The sequence below is a fragment of the Carya illinoinensis genome, chromosome 13 (genome assembly GCF_018687715.1).
Source record: "Carya illinoinensis cultivar Pawnee chromosome 13, C.illinoinensisPawnee_v1, whole genome shotgun sequence".
Lineage (NCBI taxonomy): Eukaryota > Viridiplantae > Streptophyta > Magnoliopsida > Fagales > Juglandaceae > Carya > Carya illinoinensis.
In genome coordinates, this window is record NC_056764.1 from 14,990,468 (window position 1) to 15,012,893 (window position 22,426).

The window sequence follows — 22,426 nt, forward strand, 5'->3', positions numbered from 1 at the left end:
GATGTTGTGGGTGGCGCAATACCACAGAGTGGCAATGACAGTGACTAGGGTTTCCAAACCCTAACAACCTAGCCCCCTCTAGGATGGAAAAGAGAGTGTGGGTGTGTGTTGTGGTCAGAGGGTGAGCTAGAGGTGGGTATCTACATTGGTGTGTGCGTGTGTCATATCGTGGTGACATAACCCTATGAGAGAGAAACAGAGAGAGAGAGAGAGAGATCTACGAGAGGGAGGGAAGAGAGGTGGATGGAGAAGCTTACCAGCGTGAGGGGGCATAGCAATGGCTAGGATTGCTTGGTTTGGCAACAGATCCAAAAAACCAAGAGAGAGAGAGCCAAAAAGGAACCGATGGGCTTACCAGTCTAGACTAGATGTTAGATGCTAGCGGATGCTAGCATAGAGAAGAGAGATGAGAAAGCGAGAGCAACACGGTGACGGAGAAAGGAAGAGATAGTTAAGAAGATTTACCGATGGCTTTGTGCGATGTCGACAATGACGATGGGGCAAAGCTTGGGCCTCAAGGTACAAAGAAAGGTGGAGAGTATGAAGAGTGCGCTTTTGATATATATTTAGAATAAATACATATTTTATAAGTATATTTTTACACATTTTTTGTGGTTACTAGGATGGGGCAACATACAAAAGCACGTTTGTTTAGTTGGGTGAAAATGTTTTTTACAAAAATTATATGGTTTTGTCAAAAAATGAATAATTTAATGCATAAAAAACAAAATTTAGCAAAAATCTCTAGATAATGATAGGTTAGTGAAGTATAATAATTACATGTTTGGATAGATTAGAACAAAAAGATTAGATCAAATATGTTTTTTTACAAAAAATTGATTAATGAACAATTTAATGCATAGGGAAAAAAATAAATTTTAAAAAATATTTTTGCATAATGATAGCTAAGTGGAGTATAATAATTACAAGTTTGCATAGACAAGAAAACAAAAAGATTAGTTCAAAATACACTGTAGTCTAATGCAAGTTTAGTAAATTGATCCTTTTACTAACTTGTTTAATACAAGTTTAACAAAAAGACTAGTTCAAAAAATTGGTTTGCTGGCTTGTGGCATAATTGATCATTTTGTATCATCTTGTATAAGATCAATTGAGAGGCCATTAAAGTTTTTGTGTTATTGTTGGTTGTGTCGATCAGGATCTACACCATCAACTCCATACCAAAAAGTGCAAATTCCCTGCAGAAACAAACCAACAAAGCAGATTAGCTAAATTGAGGAAAAAAAATGATGACATGCAAACAAAAAAGAAATAAACCTCAAAGCATCATCAATCCCAAACCATACCGTGCAAAATACTTTTGTGTAGTATTTTCTTGAACAAAAGTACTACATAGAATTCTTCATTAAAAGAACCTTTTTCAATTTTTGGTATAAAATAAAATAACAAAAGCAAAATATTAAACTTTTTTTCTCTTTTTATTCCATTTTACTAAGTACTTTGATACAGTTCACGAGAAGAAAATTTCTAACAAAAGAATTTTAACCTCAACATACTTTAACCTATCGCTAAACTGTGATAGATACAAAAACCGTACGTAAACTCATAATATAAGATGAACAACGAGCAGCCATCTTAAACCTTATGCCTAAAAAACAAATAAAAAAATTAGAATCCAGCTTGTTCTGCCATTAATTTCCAACCAAAAAGAAACAATTTTTAACCAAAAAGTAAAGAGCAAGAAGATAAATAGTACGGTAGTTGAACCTCACTAATTGATCTCTACTATGCTTATTGTATCAATTCACAAAAAGATAGACACATGATAAATTGAATCTTATAGTATATTAAAAATTTAATGTTTTATGAAAGATTTAGATGTGTCACAATAAATCTTGTGTAGTCCACTTTATGTTTATCTCTCCGGCCCTCTCACTACTCTGAGCATTAGATTTTGAGCAAATATTCTTGAGAATATTCTTGGTTAATGGTAATTACTATGGTAGTAATTCATTGATAAACTTCTTTAATGCATGGTATCTAAATTATATCAGGAAATCATGATACATTCATAACTCTTTAAAATTGTTTTACAACTTATTACATGATCATCCAATGCAAATATGCCACTTCATTAAAAATTAAATCTAATTTAATAAAATTATTCTTGATTTAATACAGAATTCTGAAAGAATCGTAAGCCAGTCATAAGTTAATCATTTTTCAATTATTTTTTCTAAGAAAACACAATATTCGAATTCCATGCTTATTTATGTGCTACATCTTTAACGTGAAAATGAGAAAAATAAAAGGATAAAATCCGAAGTGTAAGCTGAAAAATACATAAATAACTTTACACCGCTTTGCAACCACAAATTATTTATTTTGTACCTTGATAGTTTTGAATTCACTTTCTAAACAAACAATAGATTTTACTTTGCATGTATCTTTTATTTAAATATGACTTTTAAGATTGTGTCACATAACCAAGTTATATTATTTTAAGATAAATAATATTTGCAGTCTTAGTTGGGTGTTCAAATCATGTGCTTTGAAAAAAGTAGATAAATTTGAGACCCATATGAAAAAGTGATTTTTTAATAGTAGATCTCAATTTTTTTCAAAATGAGCTTGATTTACATACTCTAAAACTATATCTAGTATTACTCTTATTTTAATGCTTAACTATTGATATAAAATTCAAATAATAAAATAATTTAGTATTTAAAATAAGAAACAGGTGATAATTTATAAATAAGAAAGCTTAATTAAGAAATATCCAACTTTAACAAACGAGAAAGATGAGAACACAAAATACAGCTAGAACTTCAATGCTCATTCTGCTAAAAGCAATACATAAAACTCGTGAAGAAGTTTGGATACTGAGTTGAGTTGAGATAAGATGAGATGAGAGTTAAAAGTTGAAAATATTATTAGTAGAATATAACTTTTTAATATTATTTTTATTTTAGAATTTAAAAATTTTGAATTGTTTATTATATTTTGTTTGAAAGTTTAAGAAAATTATAATAATTAGATGAGATGAAATAAATCTAACATGTAGCTGACCTCGAGTGACTCTCTCTCAAACAAAAAACAAATCTATAGCAACATGTTTTGTTTGTGAGTGAAAGACAGGATTGACAGAGAGGTAAGTGGCCCCAATGCTATCACACCACAAAGTGGGAGGTTGATGGAGGAATATACCAATTTCTCATAGAAGATCTTGAAACCAAATTATTTCCACAATAGTATTTGCCAAAGCACGATATTTTGCTTTAGTACTCGAGCGAGCAACTGTTTGTTGTTTGTGAGAACTCCAGGAAACAAGATTGGTGCCACAAAAAATGAGATACCCACTAGTAGAACAACGATCATGATCTGGGCATCCTACCCAATTTGCATTTGAGTAGGCTTGCAGGGCATATGAAGTTGTTGGAGTTAGAAGTAGACCATGCTGAGGAGTAGCCTTAAGATAGCGAAGAATCCTTTTAATTGCAGTCCAGTGATTTGTAGTGGGGCGATGCATGCAATTGACAAACCCGATTCACAGCATATGATAAATCAGGTTGTGTCAATAAAATATATTGAAGAGCCCCAACTGTACTTCTATACAAGGTAGGATTGTGGAATGGATCACTATCAAACTATTGAAGACTATGGGCAAAGGACATTGGAGTAGCTACTGGTTTGGCTTGAGTCATGTTGGTTTGATGGAGTAAGTCGAGGATGTAGTTTTGTTGAGAGAGAAGCAGCCCGATTGATTTGAAATGAGCCTCAACTCCCAGGAAGTAATGAAGGGTGCCCAAATCTTTGATAGGTAAACTAACCCGTAGAAGTTTTATCAATTCATCGATGGCAGTTTTGGAGGAACCAATGACTAGTATGTCATCGACATATATTTAAACAAATAGCTGCGAATGAGAAGTTTGAAGTATGAACAAAGATGCATCAGCCATTGAAGCAATAAATCCAATTTCAAGAAGCCGTGAACTAAGCTTGGAAAACCAAGATCGAGGTGCTTGCTTGAAACCATAAATTGCCTTCTGAAGCTTGCAGGCATGGTTTGGACACTGGGGGTGAACGAAAACTGGAGGCTAAGTCATGTATATGGCTTTGAGAGATCAACATGTAAGAAAGTATTATGAACATCAAGTTGGCAGACTAAACATTTGCAACTAACAGCATTGGAAAGGAGGAGTGGTCTGAGTTTCACAATAGGACTGTATGTTTCAATGTAATGAAGGCCAAGCTGTTGGTGAAAGCCTTTAGCTACCAGGCGTGCTTTGTGCTATTCAATACTAACATTAGCTTTCCGTTTCAATCGAAAAACTCACTTGTACCCGATGATATTTATCAGATGTGTGACTAGAACCAGGGACCATGTGTTGTTGCGCAATAGAGCATCAAACTCCTCATTCATGGCGCAATGCCATTCGGGGTGTTTAGATGCTGTAGCGAAGCAGGTGAGTTCCTTTTGAGCAGAGATAGCAACAAGGGCAAGTGTAGGTGGATAAGGTACAGTTCCATCAGTGTGAACTTTAGGTCTTTGAATGTTATTCTGAAGACAAGTTCACATTATAGGCATTGAGGAAGAAGTTTCTGAGTTGGCAGAGTAGGGAAGGTCATTAGTGGAGGCAATAGCAGACTGCATGGAAGCCTCTGATTCATGTGAAGAAGATAAAGCATGATCTTGCTGGATGGGAGTCGAAAGTGAGCCAACAGTGGATGTTGAAGTTGGGTTAGGAGTTGGTACCTGTAAACACAATGGTAAAATAGTTGATGATTGGGCCATAATAGAAGTGGAGCCGGATTGAGCCCACATTTGAGATATAGGCCCGCCCACATTTGAGCCGGATTGAGCCCACATTTGAGATATAGGCTATCAAAGCGAGTTTCCTCAAATATTTCATGGCGTGATATATAGGCCCGCCCACATTTGAGATCCAAACATTGATAGCCTTTGTGAGATGAGCTATAGCCCATGAAAACACATAATGTTGACCAACAATCCATTTTGTGAGCATTTTACGGTCTTAAATTGGGCCAACATGTTGAACCAAAGGTTTTCAAGAAAGTGTAATCCAGTTTTTGATGAAAAAGACACTCTAGAGGAGACTGATTTTGAATGACTAGTGAAGGGAGGAGATTAATAAAGAAACAAGCAGTTTGAACACATGACTCCAATATTTTTTTGGTATGGAAGCATGAGCTAAAAGAGAAAGACCGGTTTCCACAATATGCCTGGGTTTTCGTTCAATGGAACTATTATGTTCTTCAATGTGTGGACAAGTCAAATGATGAATAATGCCTTGATTGTAAAAATAAGCGTTAGGACACGGATATTCCCCTCCCCAATCTGCTTGGATGGCCTTAATTTTGCACCCAAATTGACGTTCAACCAAATTTTGAAATTGATAAAAGATGGACTCAACTTCAGATTTCTCTCGTAAAGGATAAAACCATGTAAATTTACTAAAATCATCCATAAATGTTACATAGTAATGAAACCCTTCAATTGAAGGAATGGGATAAGGCCCCCAGACAATAAAAGAACGCAAATGGGACAAATGAAAGGGTAGATTGTGACTTTTGCCACATTGAGAAGAGTTGCAAACGTTTAATGTCTTATTTTTTTATGACAGGAAGCTTATTAGAAAAGACAATGGAGTTGACTAAACGCATAGAAGGATGACCAAATCTGCTATGCTAGATGTCCAATGAAGCTCGTTCACCAACAAAAGCAATTTTAAAAGAGGAACTGGTTGATAGAGGAGTGAAGAATGCATAAAGTCCATCTTTAGTTGGTCCTTGGAGAAGGATGTTCCCCGTATTGAGATCCTTCACACAAAAGCAATTAGGATGAAATTCGAAGAAAACATGATTATCTTTTGTGAATTGATGAATAGATAAGAGATTTTTCTCAATGGAAGGAACATGTAAAAGTTTATTTAAGAACAAAGAGTTTGTAGGGGAAGGAAACTTGGATGAACCAATATGATGAATTGGCAAACCTGTACCATTACCCACATAGATTTGTTCCTTGCCAACATATTCATCATAATGGATGGTCAAATTGTTGATGTTTGGAGTGAGATATTGGTGAGTGGCAGTTGTATCTAGGTACCAACTTTGATCTTGATTTTGCATTATGGTCACGTGGGCCTGAGGATTGTTTGATGATTCAGTCTAATATGAGAAATCAAACATTTGGTAACATTTTAGGGCCATGTGACCTGGCTTGTTGCAAACTTGATACGCAGGTCGAGAGTTGCTCAAGTTGGATGATTGGCTAGATGATGAACCACATCCACGCCCCCTTCCTCTTGAGCATGAGTTTGAATGATTAAAAGACTGATTGTTGAAGTGGTGCCGTGAAACGTCCTGTATTGGCAGAGTTAAGGGCAGTAGTGTTAGTCGTGGCATTAGCAAGATTAGAGTGATTTTGCTGTTGAAACTGTAACTCATAATGTAGAAGATGGCCATAAAATTCTTGACCATTCAAGGGGTCAAGTCGTGTAGTTAAAAAAGAGTAAAAAATCATGAGTTCTGGCTAGTAGGCCAAATATTGGACAATGAACGAAGGAACACCTAAACTTTGAAGGAACACCTAAACATTGTATTGAACAATGAACAAAAGTAAAACAAGGGCTTCATTCTCCTATCAAAGATGCTCGATCTGTAGGTATAAGCAAGCATGTCAACAAGAAGGTGGAACTGCATCAATACAAACAGAGTAGCGGGTACACAGAGTAAATGACAGTAAATGCAGATATGGAAATATCTCAACCACTTACAACAGATTTAAGGAACTCTAGTAATAGTATGCCACAAATGGCCAAAGCGATCTTGCCTTAAATTAAGACTTCTTTGACAACTAATTTTCAACTTTTGCTATTTTCATTTATTTTCTCTTTAAAAATCTCTAGAATTTGGAAGATGCAATAAGTAAAGACAGTCTCCTCCCCCCTCAGCTTGTTCAGCCTTAGTTTCCTAGGTGTTTTCTGGTTTTTCTTTTAGTTTTCCGGCGATAGTACCTAGATGTTCCGATCTGCTATTTTTAGGCTAGCTTCAACTGCCACGTGCCTCTCCATTGGACTCCTCAGCCACCGATCCATCGAATGGTCGAAGAAATCTATCCAAATGTGTGGCGTGTGTGGCTCATGCACAGTTTCCAATGTGCATGGGCCCCACATGACACTACGCCTATGGGAGTTTCCTGCCGCCACGGGTAGCACCTTCGGAGCCAGCAACTTTGGATCTCTCAAGTTTGCGTGCTTCTTTGAGCCTTAGTGTGGCACATGTCCCACCATGGTTGGTGGTCTTTTGCTGTTGTATCGGGTCATCTTCAAGTTGCTATTCCCCTATGTTACTGCTTTCCCAAACCCGTGATCCTGATAGTCTCCTGTAGTTGGACTGGATTAGCAAAATGCAGTGCACCCCTTTCGACTGCGGCTTTCAGTCATAGGTTTATAGTCTAGTTTTTAGACTATGTTAAAACTGCTTTTAAGCGGCTTCCCCATGTGCGAATGGGTTGGAGCCAATCTTTTAGCGAGAATGGGTTGGAGCCAACCTTTCGAGCCAATGCTTTGTTTGTTTTTTGTGCTGCTTTTGCTTATTTTGGGAAGACTGTTGGGGACTCTCTCCTCTTGAATATTGTATCATTGTAACTGCTTAATTTTATCTATGAACTTGCCTTCTAAGAAAAAAGTACCGAGAAACATGAAGTGTGAGAGCTAACCTTAAACCAATGTAGTTCTATTTGCATCCTTAAACCATTGTAGTTCTCTTTGCATTTGTGGAGCTACACCTGGGAAGCTGGGATGTGATCAAGTGGAGTGCATTCTGTTAACATTGCTACCATATGTAATATGTTATTACCGAATATGTCTCTGTGAGCTGCCCACTTGCTCACCTGACAGGAGTGGAATGTAGCATAAAAGATATCAGCATGGCGATGTAGGGCAACCAACATAACGATGCCTCTGTTTTTCGCATCACGTATACGCAAAAGGTTTGGATTTGCTTTCATTATTTCAACAACAATCTCAAGTATCCCTTCCTTCAAAGCCCAGAATATTGCTGAATAAACACCACCATTTATCATGTCTTGATGATCTAAAGTTGATATAGCTTTGCACATGCAAGACACGAGTTCATAGGATTTGACATGGACCAACTGCATCTCATATAAATGCTTGAATACTTTGTCAATATGGAAGCAGTGTCAATTTTTCTGCATGAATCTATTAATAAACGACAAAATCAAACTAAGAATAATGAAAAGTTCAAGAAATTAACCAATAAATTATATTAATCAAAAGGATGCACCGTACCCAAGAGGTTAAGGATACTTGAAACCAGTTGGAGCAATATAGCTCGCATTGCAAAGTAAAAGCAAATTTGCTCATCACAAATATACAACAGAAAATTAATACCAAAAACTAAAATAATTAAGTGATTTTTATTCAGATACACGAGAAATTTAAGCATATTCTTGTTACTAAGGTCTCTTGCTCGGTAAGTAATAAGAAACTTCTTTGTAGAATCAGATAAATCTGCAAACTAGTCAATTTTACCAAAGACAATATGGCATTCATGAGAAAGAAGACCACTACCCATTCATCATCGTTTATGGCAATTAATCAGTGAAGCTCTAAGACACATTGCTACAGGGCAGGTGGGTATGAATCAAAATTTCTTCTTTACTCTTTTTGTTTTCCGAGAAAACTAATGAACTCCTAGTGTTTTATTTTCTTTTCATGTTTATGGGGTTTGAATTGTTTTCAAACAAAATTAACACAAACAACTAAATTTCAACATTCTTTTCTTTTATTTCATCCTGTTTAGTCGAAACCGAACGGAGGGTAAGGTTTTTCTTCGTCATTTTATTTAATGGAAACATATTACTCTTTCTGGTTTCTTCATGGGCCATTTAAATCCTCGTTTAATTTCTGCATTTTGGATTCTTTGTGTTGATTTTTGTTGGCTTAGGAACTACTACCATAAGTTTCTATTTCTGGTGACTGTTTGAATTACAAATATGGAAGTACTTTTGTTGTATGTACTTCGATCCGCTAAAAATACTTGATTCTAGATACTAATTAATTGGTGCCTAAAAGAGTTTTGACATTTGTACCCCTATCTATACTCTCATTCTCCTGTGTTTTGCCGGTGTGAGTTCTGTGAAAGACATGCATCTTATAATGATGAATCTGATCACCCTTCATGGATAAGTAGCGTGGAAATCATTATTGAGAATTGATTCATGTATTGACATCCTTTGTCAATCCCTACTTTAGAGATAATGTGTTGTTCGGTTTTTGTTAATTTGTTTCAATTTGCTTGTATGCATTGTGCAGACATATGATAGAGCTTTCATTCAGAAATGGCTAAAAGCAGGCAACCAGACATTCCCTGTAGCCCAACATGTTCTCTCGCACATCATTCTTACCCCAAACTACTTGATACGAGGGATGAATTCTCAATGGTGCAAAAGCGGTGGTATTGAATTGTCGGATCCTGTTTACCATGTTTATGAGGAAGTGGTAACAGAATCAGATTGTGAACATTTTCTTTCTTTGCTGGAGAAGATGTCTTCGACACTCTCTAAACAAAAACAAGCGGCCAGGGAGCTTCGGCTGTTGACAAAGAGGATGCCATCGTTCCGATTATTCTTTGGTGAGTCTTTTGATGCAATTCCACTATTGCTCAATCCACTTTCTGAAAGCAGGCTTCAAAATGGTATTCACTCATATGATCTCCAAGAAGATGTGAAATTCCCTATGTACCCCTGTGAAACCATAAAATTATGTACCAATTTACTTGAACAAATTGGTTAGATTTCAATCTTGTGACAATTTAATCAATCAAATACTTAAAGTAAATTAATAAACTTACATAACACAATGATTGGTTACAAATGGAAACCTTTTAAAGAACTCTTTAAAGGTAAAAAACCCTACAGGCAGCCAAACTCAAGAAAGTCAATCTTATTATTTGAAAATCAATTATAAGTAATCATCAATTACAAAACCTTTGCAACTTTACTCTTTTACTTGTCCAGATAAACAACCTATTTGTCTTCTATCGCAGTAGCATCCAGAACCTCTGGTGATTTTCAAATATTGCCTTTCCTCTTGAAACTCCAATGGCTGGAATCCAATCAATAATCTTCCAAACTTGGAGCACGATCACACTCAATGTGACATAAAAAAAAAATATGAAAATTCTGTAAGGAATTTTCTCACCAAAATATACAATAGAAAGTGCTATAGAAAACTAGATATGAATCTCTACAAATCATAATCAATAGGATCCCTTAAATAAACAATATGGAAAGAGTTCCAGTTTCAGTAGGATTATGCTCACGGGGCGAGTCTCTCACGAGACATTTGCTAACAGATTGCTGACATTTCGAGATAACTCTTCTTTGCAGTAATTGATTTTTGAACTTCTGTTCTGGAAAAGTGCAGATCCTAATGGACTCAAGTTTTCACATAAATGACTTATCTAAACAACCTCTAAGACTACTAGATAAACTCAATACTATTATAGATAAAGTCAATAAATATTTTACATTCAGCCAAAATTACAAATACAATGATAGGATAAACATTATCATTTTAGTCACCTAGTCCTACCCAAACTTATCAACTAAGTCACCTTGTCCTAGCCAACTCTTGCATCTACGAGATGTTACCACAACAATCTTGAGTCTTTCAATTCATGACAACAACAAAAAGCTTCTTTCTAAAATCCCAACGGTGATTTCTCTACTCATGGAAGCATTGAGATTAGGAAGCATTGAGATCAGGAACCATTGAGATAAGGACCAACACTACATCAGCCCTTTTCACTTTGTCAGCTCTTGATTCAAACAATGTGCTTATTGGAACATCTGGTGCCTTGAAACCACTCATTGACCTCGTAGAAGAAAGACATCCGAAAGCTGTGAAAGATGTTACTTTAGCAATCTTTACCCTATGCATGATTAGTAAGAACAAGGCAATAGCTATGTGGATGGTGTAGTGAGAATGATTCTAAAGAAGATCACAGACCGTATGCTTGTGGATGAGTTGTTAGCCACCCCTGCGATGCTCTCAATTCATCAAGAGGCCATTGAAGAAAAGGGAGAACTTGGAGCTGTTCCTTGCTTGCTTAGCATAATTAGAGAGAACACTTGTGCACGTAACAAGGAGAATTGCATTTCAATCCTCCACAGTATCTGTTTGAATGATTGAACCAAGTGGAAGGAAATGAGAGAAGAGGAGAACACCCATATAACTATAAGAGAGTCGAACATAGTTGTGTGATACTGGAAAAACTATCACACCTTGTATTTCATGAGTGATGACTATATATACAAAACTAATGTTTACATAAAAGGAATAACCACATTAATGTTACTTTGCTATATAGAATATTAAAAGAACCTAAAATAAGCAAGTAAACAGATTTGACTCCATAAATGTTGCTCAGTTGAGATCACGAAATATTTTTTTTTGTATGATTTATGTTATCACCTATTACGCCCTACTGATTGTGAATAGACACATAGGCTACTTGTAGAATTCCTCTACTAACGTAGTCCCTCACGAAGTGTAAATCAATGGCAATGTGTTTCATCTCTTAATGGAGCACAGGATTGAGACTTAACTAAGTGGCACTGATGTTATCACAGAGAATTTTTGGTGGTGACTTCATAGTGACCCCAAGTTCACGGAAGAGGGATTGAAGCCATGCAAGTTCAGAAGTGGTACCGACTAGTGCTCTATATTCTGCTTACTGGCTAGTGCCCTACATTCTGCTTTTGTGGATGAATGTGCCAATGTTTGTTGTTTTCGAGTGCACCAAGAGATAGGATTAGGTCTAAGAAAAATAATCTAGGCTAAGGTATATGTTCTATCATCAATGCTCCCTGTCCAGTCAGTGTCGAAGTATGCTACAAGTTGAGGTGCAGCTGATTGATGAAGTTGAATGCTATGGTAAATGGTAAGTTTGAGATAGCGTAGGAGCCTCTTGACTGCTGTCTAGTGAACTTTAGATGGAGAGTGCATGAACTGAGCCAGCTTATTGACGGGGAATGCAATGTTCGGTTGAGTTAGAGCAAGATATTAACGTGCACCAATTACACTTCTGTAGGTTGTGCTAACTGCTGGGCTTGAACTGTCATTAAGCTGAAGTCAATTTGAGGTGGCCAAGGGTGTGGTGACATCTTTGGCACCTTTCATTCCTGTTTTATACAGGAGATCACACACATATTTGTGTCGTGTAAGAAACAAGCTGTCTAAGGTTGGAATAACTTCAACCCCCAAAAAGAAGTGAAGTGGAATAACTTTTGTTTCACATCGTTGTGCCGCCGTAGCATCCTCGCTTCCAGCTGCCAGTTTCCTTCTTCTCTGTAAGCAGCTGCACCAACTTTTTATTCTAGTTTTTGTCTTGTTTTGTGTTATGGTGCTTAGGTCTTTAGGTTTGTGAAAGTGTAGGTTATAATTACATGTTTACCATTAAAGTTCACTGTAAAACTCAATGTTTTATTCATGTTTCGGTGCAAACTGTATGTTTTGAGTGGATTTGTTTTAAGTAAGTAAATTTCAAGGATTCCCTTTAAACCTTGCAGTATAACCCCTTTCCATATGGCATCTTGAAGTATTTTATGTGCTTTTTACGTTAGTCCTTTACGTGTGGTAAGGAGGATTAGTTTTCCAAAATTAAAATTTTGTCCTCAGTTTTAAAACATGGTGTTTTAAGGATTTATTCCAGCAGGTTTGCTTTTACTTGGTTCTATTTTATATATATATTTAGTGTATTACGTTATGTGATTTTGAAGTAAATTATTTTTTGGGTTGAGTTCGTGTTGTAAATTATTTTGGGTTAGATAATATTAATATTTTTATTTCAGCGACTCTTCATTTTGGGTTGGGTTTTATTTTCTTTTAATAGACTTGTGAATGAGTGGGAATTAGGTTAAGTAAATATTAAGTAGACATTGATGAATTTTGGGAAGTGAAGATATTTTAGGGTTAAGAGAATTTTTAGGTTTTTGAGGAATTAAAATAGTTATTTTAGGTGTAAATATGAGGTAACTGTTCATTTGGAGATTTATTCAAGTTACATGAATTTTTCCATAGGTGAAGATTGATTTTCGTTTAGTACTGTTGTGGAGAATTTCTGAAAAGCTAAGAAGTTCAGATAAGCGGAGTTCCTATGATAGATTTTGTATAAAAAGAAAATGAAACAAGGTTGACATATGAAATATGCATCTTTTGATTTTTGAATAGAAATTTGAAAAACAATCTCAATTATTTATTTTAGCATTTCTCATGAACTCTGTATAAAAGGAAAAGTATTTTTTGTCATGATTGGTGTAGATATGAGCTTACTTTCTGGCATTTTGTTTCTAAACTGTGCAAAAGAGAGTGAATATGAAATTTTGTGCATAAATTATATTTTTGTGATATGATTTTGTTCTGTTCTGAACTCTGATATGATAAGATGTGATTTTTGAAAACTTTTGGCATGATATTCTGAATTTGGGATGTGGTTTATGGATGATGATATGTTTGACCTACCACATGTGCTAATAGTGGCTTCTGTTTGGGTTGGTACCAACCGTTTTGTTTTTGGTGCACCTACTTTGGAAACAAAGTGGTTTTCTGGTGGTCTTTCCTGTGTGCACACTCGAGGCTCCAAGAATAATAAGGGGAATATTTACATTCTGTTTCTGCTCGGCTAGCTACTAGGGTTTGCACAACCCTACCATGGGGGCTAAACATGGCCTCTGATGTGATATAATGTTCTGGTATGATGGTGGTCAGTTATGCTATGCCAAGACAATTTTGAATAAGAATATTTCCTAAAACTTTCTCTCTGATATTTTTGATAACATGTTATGATTCTGCATTCTGAAAGTAAAAGTATTTTTGTTCTGCATTCTGAATTCTGTAAATACTCGTGTTTGCACACTAGTATATATTCTCTGCTTACTAAGTTGTTGATAACTCACCCCTTATCTCCACAATATATTTCAGATGATTTTGGAATAGCTCAAGTAAGGGTCAGGATGACGGAGCATGGGTGAGATGATTATTTCAGCATAAAGGGTTACTCAAAGAAGATCTCTGAGGATTGGTGGATTTTATTAAGATATTTTTTTTGTATTCTCATGATTTTAAATTTTGGAGTCTAGAAATATTTTGATGAAGTGTGAGTTTTCAATTCTAGGAAGTAACTCTCCGACCCCTACGGGACCGGGGCATTACATGCTTCACAACAGGTGAGAATGTTTCCGTGTAATCAAGTACGGGGCGCTAATGAAATCCCTTCATGACAAGATGCACTTTATAGCGATCAATTGAGCTATCTGGTTTGTGTTTGTTTTGAAATACCCATTTGGAGCCAACTAAATTCTGTCGTGGGTTGGGAGGAACCAACTTGCAGGTACCATGTCGAATAAGAGCAGTGAACTCCTCACTCATGGCTTGGTGCCAATAAGGATCCTTAAGGGCTTGATGGATACCAGTGGACTCCAATGTTGGTGGTATTGGATGCTTGGTAGCCAAGTAGAGCCTCTTGGGTTTATGGATATTGTTCATGGAGTTTGTGACCTAGCGAGTTGGTTGAGGAGGCCTTGTGTCAACAACTTGTTTAGTAGCTGAGAGTGAAGAAGCAATGCTTGGGTGAGCACTATCTGAGGAAAACATCCTAGGGTTAGTACTAGTGCAAGGTTGTGACTGCATTTGTTGCCCAGTATTTTCCAGCATGGGACCCAAAACAGTTGGACCAGTTGGACATGGTTTGTATATAGTTGGCATAGAAGGGTCAAGTATCATGATTTGTGAGGGTGTGAACACATGTTGAAGTGGTGGAGAAGCTTGTGACTTTGGAGTGTGAGGGAAGACAGAATCATCAAAATGAACATGTCATGAGAGGAAGATCCGATTGGTGGTGGGATCTAGACACTTGTATGCAATTTGTGAGCTGGAGTAACCAACACAAATACATGGTCGGGAGTCAGGGTCCTGTTTGTATTGAGAATAAGGTTTGAGCCATGGAAAACATAGGCATCCAAACACCCGAAGTTTGAGATAATTTGGATGGGACTGGAATACAATTTCGAAGGGGATTTTAGAGAATGCAGAAATGTTGGCATTCTATTGATTAGATAAACTGTGGCCTGAAAGGCCAAGCTCTAGTAGGCAAGTGGAAGTTGTGCTTGATGGAAAGTCATCCCTATTTCCATGATATGCCGATGGCGGCGTTCAACCACTCCATTATGTTCAAGAGTGTGTGGAGCAGTTGTTAGACGACCTTTTCCATGTAGGCTAAGGTAGCCTTTAAGCACAACAAACTCACCTCCATTATCGGAGCAAAGGTGTTTGATGGGGAGAGAAAATTGTTTTTCAAGTATTGCTTTGAGTTGGGGAAATTTTTTTTAAACCTCAGATTTTAATTTCATGGGAAAGTACCAACAATATTTTGTAATAAAACATAGTATCGATATCCTTTTAGAGAGATGTGAGGTGCAATACCCCAAACAACAGTGAACAAATATTCAAGAGGCAAGGAACTTGAAATATTAGAAGCATGAAATGGTAATTCCTGACTTTTATTAATAGAGCATGAGGAACATAAGGAAGTAAAGATGTGATTATTTGTTTGCAATTGAAAAGCTTTGATAAAATGTGTTACAAGTTGCCGAGAGGGAGTACACAAAAGGTTATGCCAAATTTTAGAAGAGACATGTTTAGTGGTGAAGGCTGCCTTCGAATTTCCAACATGACAGGAAGGTGCTGGTAGTGTGTATATGCCTTTGTCACATGGCCCTTCCATTAGTGTCGTCCTCGATGTCGGATCATTCACAAAGAAGTGATAAGGGTAAAATTCAAAAAGAAGATTATTTGTTTTGGTAAATTCATGAACTGAGATCAGGTTTTTATGAATTTCAGGGACACAAAGCATATTGGTTAGAGCAACACTTCGAGTAGGGAACTGAAATTTGACAGTGCCAACATGTGAAATTTTCAAACCTAATCCATCACCTATTATGACCTCATCTGTTCCATCATACTCTAAATGTATAGAAAGTTTGGACATATCAGACGTGATATGGTGGGATGTTCCAGAGTCAACTACCCAAGACTTTTCTGCAGAGGATCAAGTAGCAGCATAATTTGCAGTTGGAGAAGATGGGTTCCAAAATTTTCTACATTGGGGAGCCATGTGACCTGTTGCAGCACAGAACTGACATACTATAGATGACTTGTTGGAAGATGAGTTTGAGTTCTGTTGTCGCTATGAGACCACGCGTTGTTATTGCTTCTATTGGGTTTGCCTCGATGAGATGAAGAAGAAGGAGCTTTCTTCTGGTGATAGTTGGTAATGGCAACAGTGATTTGCTATAGCAACTCAAGACGATGAAGGTAGGTCTCATGACTAACGAGCAAGTCATTCAGCTCTTCAAATGAGAGGGAATTTTCACGTGTGTGAATTGATCCTACAATGTCACAGTATTCAGATCCCAAGCCATTTAGAATGTAAAGCGTGAGATCATCATTAGTGAGAGGTGAATCCACTAATGCTAGTTCATCAGCAATGGATTTCACTTGCTGGAGGTAGTCTGTGATGCTTTTGGCACCACAGTTCAAGGACATGAGCGTGTCCTTGAGTTGCATGACCCTTGTTCTGGAATGATTGGTGTAGAGACGGGTCAATTTTAGCCAAGCTTCTCTTGATGTGCTGGGAGCAGCAATTAGAGGCATGATACTTTCAGAAACTGAAGAGAAAATGCTATTGAGGAGAAGTTTGTCTTAGCGAATCCAGCAATTGCGAGCAGCAATGATCTCTGTTGTGGGGTTACTCCCTAGCATGGGACATGGGCTGGAACCATTGATGATTGTAGGTCATACCCAATGACAAGGCTGTCAAATTGAGCATGCCATGCAATAAGTTAGAGGAGGTCAGCTTGTAGGGAAGTTGGGAATTTACGTTAATGGCAATGATGTTGGTTTCGGTAGGAGGAATGGAACTGTTGGAGTTGGTGATAAATGGAGATGTTTGAGCCATAGCGGAAGAGAATAACAGAGGATCAACTCGTTTAAGAGGAGAGGGCTCTTTGATACCATATAAAAGAGTCGAACACAGTTGTGTGATATTGGAAAAACTGTCACACCTTGTATTTCATGAGTGATGACTATATATACACAGCTAATGTTTACATAAAAGGAATAAACACATTAATGTTGCTTTGCTATATAGAATATAACAAGAACCTAGAATAAGCAAGTGAACATAATTGACTCCATGAATGTTGCTCAGCTGAGATCGTAGAAGATTTGTTTTGCTCAATTTCTATTATCACCTATTAAGAACTATCTCAGAGTTTGCTGAGATTGGAACTTCAAGAGCAAAAAGGAAAGCTAGCAGCATTCTTGAGAGGCTAAACAGGATTGTTAATATCGTGCATGCTTCATGATGATATTTGCTTGTGCATGACTATTCACTGCAGAATTCAATGCCCTGTAAAATCTGCGCCTATTTCTAGCTCTCATGGTCTCCAATGCACCCCCTGGCCTCATTTGTGGTTATTCTGAATTACCTTTTTGTACATTCTCATTCTCTATGGAGACCTTATTTCAGGTTCATGAGGTTGTTACAGTGATTCTGCCATTTCTGAATAAATACAAAAGAAACTTTATCTATATAATCTTCTTTTCTTTTCTTTTGGTTGTGCTCTCTCTTGTTTTGTTTAATTGTTTGTCTTGTTTTGCCATTTGTCTTCCTTTTTTTTGTTCGTGGTTGTTGAGGGCAAAATGAGTTGATTGACATATTCTTGTGAAAACCTGTATAAAATAGTGTTGTAACAAGTGTTGAAGCGATATACCATGAAAAGGATTGAAGTGTGCTCATCATGGGTCAAGCAGAGCTTAAAATAGAGAGTTCGCTCAACTAGTGCTCAAGCGAGACCATACAGAGTGGGTCGACTGGCGCTCAAGCAAGCCCGTACAAATTGTGTGATGCCCCCAGATTTCCGTTTGGGATCGGACGGACATCCGAAGCGTCGGGACAATCAACACAATGTTACCTACCCCTATTCTTTACATATAAGATGCAATGTTCCTAACATGCATCTAGCATTATGTAATATTCGCAGCGGATAATTTTTTTTAGCAATACTATGCACCAAACTTATAATATCCCAAATAGTTAAATCGTAATCCAAGCATACTTAACAAAATAAACATCTACGAGTACAAGTCTCAGAAGACTGAAATTTCAAAAACATGGGAGACTAGACTCCATATTTACATTACCAAAATACACTACTGAGAAAATTCGTCGAGTAACTCTTGTAACTCAACTAACGAGGCCATAATACTGTCCAAAAACTAACTATGGAAGCTGTAAGCTTCGCGTCTCGTCTTGTCTCCCCAGTCTACCAGTGTCTGCTCCTTGCTTTGATCCTGACACATCGCCTACCATTCGGGGGGAATGGTAGTTGGGACTACCACGGTGAGATTTGATTACAAATCTCAGTAAGTTAACAGGAAACTCTCACACAGGTTAATGATGCATGCATGACAGTAAAAGTATGAATGCATAATTAAAGTCATAAGTAAGCATAACATAACTTGATATATAGCATGGCATAACTGACATAATCTGAACTAAAATGTGAACCGAACTTGACTTGACATGATATGAACTTGAACTAAAAACATAACATGGACTAGAAACATAACAAGAACGTGAACTTGAAATATAACATGGACTTGAAACATAACATGAACGTGAACATACATAACATAAACATGAACTTGAACTTAACATAAATCTGAGCATAACATGACATAAACGTGAACTTGAGACATAATGTGAACGTGAACATAACATAACATGAATGTGAACTTGAACATAACATGTACATGAACATAACATGACATGAACGTAAACTTGAAACATAACGTGAACATGAACATAACATAACATGAACATGAGCTTGAACATAACATAAATGTGAACATAACATGATATGAACATGAACTTGAAACTTAACGTGAACATGAATATAACATAACATAAACGTGAGCTTGAACATAACATAAACATGAACATAACATGATATGAACATGAACATGAACTTGAAACTTAACGTAAACATGAACATAACATGTATGTGAACATAAAATAACATAACATAACGGCAGATTATACTCTGTCACCATAGTACTCGGCAGCACATAGCCTTGACCGCAGTACCAGGCAGCGTGTAACATCCTTCTGTAGTACGACAGATTATTCTTCTTCACCATAGTACTTGGCAGTGCATAGCCTTGACCATAGTACCGGACAGCATATATTATCCTTGACCGTAACATAACTTAACATACGGTAGATTATACTCCTTCACCGTAGTACTCAGCAGCGCATAGCCTTGACCACAGTACCAGGCAGTGCATATTATCCTTGACCGTAACATAACTTAACTGATTTAACCATCTGTAGTACAGTAGATTATACTCCTTCACCATAGTACTTGGCAGTGCATAGCCTTGACCACAGTACCAGGCAGCATGTATTATCCTTGACCGTAACATAACTTAACATGCGGTAAATTATACTCCTTCACTGTAGTACTCGGTAGCGCATAGCCTTGACCACAGTACCAGGTAGCGCATATTATTCTTGACCGTAACATAACTTAATTGATTTAACGATCTGTAGTACAGTAGATTATACTCCTTCACCTTAGTACTTGGCAGCGCATAGCCTTGACTGCAATACCAGGCAGCGCGTATCATCCTTGACCGTAGTACAAATTAACTGATAACTGAAACTTAACTGTTCTCAAAATACACAACTGTATTTGAGATGAAACATGACTGGAATATGAAAGAACAGAAGTCCTGATGTTACATAACATGACTTAAACGTAACTTGAGAGACATGACTTACTTGAGATAGAAATATTTTGTAGTATGACATAACATGTAACAGACAACATTTCATAACATGACATAACATGTAATAGTAAATATTACGTGACATGGCATACATGTAATAGATGGCATAACATAATATGACATACTTGTAACATATAGCAATACGTGACATAATAGATTGTGTAACAGATAAGCATTCGTGACAGAATAAATCATGCGTAACAGATAAACATGTAATAACGTGGCATGACATGGAATATGTGATAACATACATACAGAAATTGTAGTTTCCTTACCCATCATACATACATAGTAAACAGATAGTAAGTTAGAAGCTAATTTACCTCGTTTGTTGCGTTCTATAAAAATAAAGTGCGAAACACGAGAAACTGTAAGAAAATATTCTAATAGTTAAAAATTTAATTACTAAAAATTAGAAATGTGTATTACCATTTTACCATCAACATGGGGGAAAATGACCATTTTACCCCTAACTTAAGAATTTCACATCCTAACTCCAAAAAATTTCAAAATTTACATTCCTCATGTAAATTTTGTTCTAAACTCAAATATCAACTCAGAAAAATTTAAAACAAATCACAACTATGGAAAACACACTATGGCCGAAACATCCATAGGCCATTTCTCTTGATTTTTGTTGCAATTCCTTCCAACTTCAAAACTCATGCTTAAACCAAAATTTTGCAACAAAGATCTTCCTATCCTAAGTTTAAAACCATACTTAAAACATCCATTTAGAAAAAGCTAATAATCAACACCAACTTTTTTGTAAAAAGATTCAAACTCTTGAATCACAAGCTTTGACCCTAAATCAAAACATCTTGAAAAATTCCAAAAAAAACAAATCTTACTTCTAACATATTCATAACATCATCTTAAGATCAAACATGCTTTAAATCATCAAACTAAACTCACCAAAATCACAAAATAACACTTGGAGTTTTTGGTTTTACACTTAGTCCAAAAACAGAAACTTTTTTTTCTCAACTAACTTTGATAAATCTCTTTATTCATGGCTTAAAAGGATGCGATCTTCAAACTAAAACATCAGATGGTTTAAAAATGTATCCTATAGAAGATCCAACCATCAAACTTAATAAAACATGGATCTAACCCAAAAATATCAAATCTTAGGCCTAACTGAAATTCTCTTGCATAGAAAAATCATCTCTTTAAAAATAATACTAAATATCCTAACATGAAAATAAGAGACTTGGGATCATCACATAAAAATATCAAAGCCTTTAGAGTAAGATCAAACCACAAAATATTCAAACTTTCTCCAAACAAAAACTGTTTTTCCACTTCCAGTTTTCAAGTTTCTAGATCTAAGAAAATCTATCATCAAAAACCTTATTCATGCAACAAAACCTCAATGGTAACTCATAAAAATATGCTAACAACACTCCATAAATTTTTTGGACCAAGATATGTCCATTAACTTGGTCAAAAACTCCAAAACATAACATACTCTCATGTTTCACGCCTAGAATGACCTTCCCATGGTTAAAAATATTTTTTACCGACCAAATGAACATGGAATGATACAAATAATATATCTACAGAAACTATACTCAAAGAGGAACAAATTTTATGAGTAGTGATCGTGTGAAAATACATAGAAAGGGTTGAAAATCTCCACGAAAAAAGACCCAGAAATGTGCCCGAGAGAGCTCTTTTGGGTTTCTCTCTAAGAATGGGGTGAAAAAGTGATTAAAGGGAAATAAGTGTGTCTTGAACGACTCTAGACTTCTATAGGGGGAAGATATGGGCTTTAATGACCCTTGATTGGAGGTGGCTATGTGACATAAAGTGGAGAATAGTGAGGGGAAAGGACTACCTGCAGAAGCTGTAAGTTATGAAGATTGATAAGGTGGGTTTCTCCATCACATCAAGGCATTATTGGGTGCAGACAAGGGCAGTGGATGGTCTGCCATATGGGGGAGGAAACTTCTTCAAGAAGCTTTGCAAGGTGGCCAAATTCGTGGGCCTTGGTGGGCCTCAACTAAGTGGGCTTCAATTTGGGGTTTAAAAGGGGTTTGGTTAGGGTTTGAGATGCTATCAAGTCCGAATCCAATTTTTCTTAATCCAATCAAATTTTCAAGGTTTAAAATATTGGATAATGATGTCATAACAAGGATTTGAGAAATTAATAGCATGTGGAAGTCATTTAATCAAGTGATTAAACACAATACTAGAAATTGGATCAAAAAGGGTTTGAAAGCCAACTTTGGGGTTTGTGGAAACCGTTTAGGGTTTCGGTTTCAACCAAGATTTTGAAATTTCAATTGGATTCCAACCATTTAGGGTTTCACTAGGGTTGAAACCCTCTTTGATCTGGCTCAATTTGGTTGATCAGATGAAAAAAAATTTTCTTAGGTGGCTTGATCTCACACCTTGATTTCCTTCACAAATCCATCTAATGGTTCCTCTTTGTGCCAAGTGTCTAATATTATTCACTATGTGTAGCTAAGATCTTGCCAAACATCCAAATAAAATTC

General features: G+C 36.4%; 1 pseudogene; it reads left to right on the forward strand.

Annotated features, from left to right (window-relative positions):
* The first annotated feature begins 8,176 nt into the window (after positions 1 to 8,176).
* Positions 8,177 to 17,437, forward strand: LOC122290982 (annotated as a pseudogene).
* The last annotated feature ends 4,989 nt before the right edge of the window (positions 17,438 to 22,426 follow it).